This window comes from Corylus avellana, unplaced genomic scaffold, assembly GCF_965113065.1.
Source record: "Corylus avellana unplaced genomic scaffold, dhCorAvel1.hap1.2 HAP1_SCAFFOLD_158, whole genome shotgun sequence".
In the NCBI taxonomy this organism is placed as follows: domain Eukaryota; kingdom Viridiplantae; phylum Streptophyta; class Magnoliopsida; order Fagales; family Betulaceae; genus Corylus; species Corylus avellana.
In genome coordinates this window covers 7,501-11,364 of record NW_028290555.1, presented here as the reverse complement: position 1 = coordinate 11,364, position 3,864 = coordinate 7,501, and the positions used below count along the sequence as shown (strand labels likewise).

The 3,864-nt window shown below is 32.6% G+C and overlaps 2 non-coding genes across 2 annotated transcripts; one reads left to right on the top strand and one right to left on the bottom strand.

The window, feature by feature from the left end:
* The first annotated feature begins 1,184 nt into the window (after positions 1-1,184).
* Positions 1,185-1,271, top strand: TRNAS-GGA (transfer RNA serine (anticodon GGA)). The gene has a single exon. It is a non-coding gene; the product is annotated as a tRNA-Ser (tRNA).
* Positions 1,272-2,526: 1,255 nt separating this feature from the next.
* On the bottom strand, positions 2,527-2,599 carry TRNAT-UGU (transfer RNA threonine (anticodon UGU)). The gene has a single exon. It is a non-coding gene; the product is annotated as a tRNA-Thr (tRNA).
* Between the last annotated feature and the right edge of the window lie 1,265 nt (positions 2,600-3,864).

Below are 3,864 nucleotides of genomic sequence, written 5' to 3'. Positions count from 1 at the left end.
ACGGCTCCTCCCTTTTTATGTGCATAATGAGAATAATACATGGAATCATCAAAAAAGATTGAAATAATTTCATTATGAACCGAACGGGGCTAGTGTTTTTACAAGAAATCTCTAACCAACCTTCCTGTAAAAGATCTTTTCTTAACATCAAGTATCTTGGTACTAAATAAAAATGATAACTCTAACAATTTCTTTGTTCTTAACACCCCTTAATTTCCGGGAATTAGTCACTTCAACAGTCTTCGATGGTTATACGGGTATCCAAAATACGAACGAGATGGATATTTGTTGTACCAACCATTCTTGTTAATCCCGATTCCGATAAAGAAAAGGTATAATTTATAACAAAGTTTTCGTATTGTTGATTCCTAGGCGTAGTGCTTCTTTCCCTATGCTGCCTATTGGTACTAGTGAAGTAGGGTTGACCTAACCCATAGGTGTAACCTTTCGCTCAATACTAGAATCTAAAATTGAAGCATCTGAGGCTGCATTAATCGGGGATACACGACAGAAGGAATTGTTTTATTTACAAACTTCACCTTCACAATAAGCGTAGATTTATTTCAATAATCTTTTTATTTCTCTCCCAAATAATGTATCTTTCTCCGAAGACTGAAATCGGTAAAGAAAAAAACATCAAATCGCACCATCTCTGTAATAGGTGAATGCCTCTTTTTCTCCTGAAGTTGTCGGAATTATTCGTAATAAGATATTGGCTACAATTGAAAAGGTCTTATCAATAAAATTTCCATTTATCCGAGATCTGGGCATAGGTAGCAATCCATTCTATAATTTCTTTTACTTACCTCTTGTGGGAAAATGATCCCACAAACAAAGAAATTGTACAGTACGAAATAACATAAAAATAAAAAAAAAAATAGATCAATTGATTCGTTCTAATTCATTGATTTAATTTGGTATAAATATTGTAAGTAAAAAGAATAACTATTGGAAAAAGATGGGAGCGCCGTCTTCGCAAGAATGAAATGAATAGATATATATCTTTTTTTAACAGTTTTTCACAAAAAAAAATTATTTTTATCCCCCCCTTGAAGGAAGGGTTTTTCTTTGATGAAAAGTTTTCTATATTTTTTTATAGTTAGAATTGACTGTACGTACCTATCAAAAAATCTAATATGAATGACTCACTATTCACTCGGTTTCTGGGCCATAATCATTATGTAGGAGAGATGGCCGAGTGGTTCAAGGCGTAGCATTGGAACTGCTATGTAGGCTTTTGTTTACCGAGGGTTCGAATCCCTCTCTTTCCGTACCTTTCACCTAATTCACCAATCTTATTAACAGCAATGTATCAAAGCAAATAACAATGGATACCATTATTCCAACGGTTAAGTTAGACCTTTCTTTTATTTTGATATAGATTCTTTATTCCTATGTTCCGCAGTACAGAAAATAACATACTGGAAAGAGTAGACAACAGGGAATGAGAATCTCCCTACCGATCCGTGATCCATGAATGGGAGAAAAATCCCCGTATCAAACTCCTTACTTTGATGGGTCTTTTTGCTTAGGCGAAAAGGGAAAAATTGTCCGAACCCTTGTTTTATTGTTTTATTTTAATTAGGTTTAAGTCTGACGAGAATAATATTCTACAACCAGCAATTCATTTATTTTCAAACCGACCCATTGACTATCTATTATTTGATTGACTAATCCTTTATATTGGAATGGTTGAAGGGTCAAATGTTTTGGCAATTCCTCGCGGGGGGATGAATCAAGATAATTTTGAATCAGAGCTCTAGATTTTTGTTCATCCCTCGCTGTAATAATATCGTGGGGTTTGCAGCGATAACTTGGTATATCTACTATACGACCATTAACTAAAATATGTCTATGGTTAACTAATTGGCGGGCTTGGGGAATAGTTGAAGCCATACCCAATCGAAAAAGGATGTTATCCAAACGCATTTCAAGTAATTGTAGTAAAACCTGACCTGTTGACCCTTTGGCTTTTCCGGCAATACGAACGTATTTAAGTAATTGTCGTTCTGTAAGACCATAATGAAAACGCAATTTTTGTTTTTCTTCTAAACGAATACGATATTGAGATTTTTTACTGGAACGTGATTGGTTTCTAAGATCGCTTCCGGCTTTAGGCCTTTTACTAGTTAGTCCCGGTAAAGCCCCCAGACGGCGTATTTTTTTGAAACGAGGCCCTCTGTAACGCGACATAAAGACTCCTTATTTTATTGAAATTTCATAAATTAAAACTAAACTAAATGATAATAAATAAAGCGAAATCTACTAAAGTATTGTACCACAAAGAATAATTAGATGAATTGTATAAATATCCGGACCTTATTGTATTTGTATATGTCTAAAAAAAACTAAAGATTCTTTTCTTGATTTGTTATACCGAGATCGAGCTCCTCTAATTTCTAATTGTAGGTTCCTACGACACAGTAGATCGGTGACTCTTGGAAAAAAGGGGAAAGAAGCCTTTTCAATATTCTTTGATTTCACATTATCAATTATGTTATGTAAAAAATCAAACAAATAAAGAAAAGCCTGCTATCGGAATCGAACCGATGACCATCGCATTACAAATGCGATGCTCTAACCTCTGAGCTAAGCGGGCTCACATAACAAAAATTGTACATATATAGGAATTTAGTAAACTACTGGGATCTTAATTATTAACTGTTCATTCTTAGTTTTCATAATGAATAGAAATCTAATGAATATAAATATAGAATAGAATTTCAAATAAATATTTGAATGAATAGATTATAGAACATAACGATTAATATTCTAAAAATAATCTAATAATTCTAATTAGATCAATTATAAATTGAATTAATTATTAATTAATATTTTAATATTAAAGTATTAATAAATTTACTTTTTTTTAGTCATTTTGAGTTATGTTCTAGAGGGTCTGCTTTAAGGAAATGAAAAGGAGAAGAAGAAAATGAGAAAGAAGAAAGAGAAGGGTGTAATCGAGATAAATGCAATCCAGATCATAATGAAAGATTCCTCTGTTTTCAGTCAGAAAAATAGAAGATAAGACGAAAAAAAAAGAAAGAATCGACCGTTCGAGTATTTCAAATTACACGAGAAAAATGATAGAAAAGAAAGGAGGGCGTGTATAATATATATTGGTATATATACATCTATATTGAATTGCGGATACAGAAATGTTAGAATCATTTCTGATTGGACCAACACTAGATCTCCGATAGAGATGAAATGAGATAAACAATAAAAAAAAATAGGAGTAAACACGATTCGATATAGGAATCGGTATCTAATACATTCAATGGTTCCGAAAAAACAATAACAGAATATAAATGAAAGGAAAAAAAAGGAAAAAGAAAAAGGGGAGGAGGGGCATCATAATCATAATGAGATCCTAATTTTAAAACAACAAAACAAAAAATGGGGGATATGGCGAAATTGGTAGACGCTACGGACTTAATTGGATTGAGCCTTGGTATGGAAACCTACCAAGTGATAACTTTCAAATTCAGAGAAACCCTGGAATTAAAAATGGGCAATCCTGAGCCAAATCCTGTTTTCCCAAAACAAATAAAACAAATTTAAGGGTTCATAAAGCGAGAATAAAAAAGGATAGGTGCAGAGACTCAATGGAAGCTGTTCTAACAATTGGAGTTGACTTCGTTCCGTTAGTAAAGTAATCCTTCTATCAAAACTACAGAAAGGATGAAGGATAACCGTATATACATACGTATACGTCCTGAAATACTATCTCAAAAAATTAATGACGACCCGAATCTTTATTTATTTTTATATATTTATATAAAAACTGAATGAAAGAGTTGGTGTGAATCGATCCAAATTGAAGAAAGAATCGAATATTTATTAATCAAATTAGTTACTCCA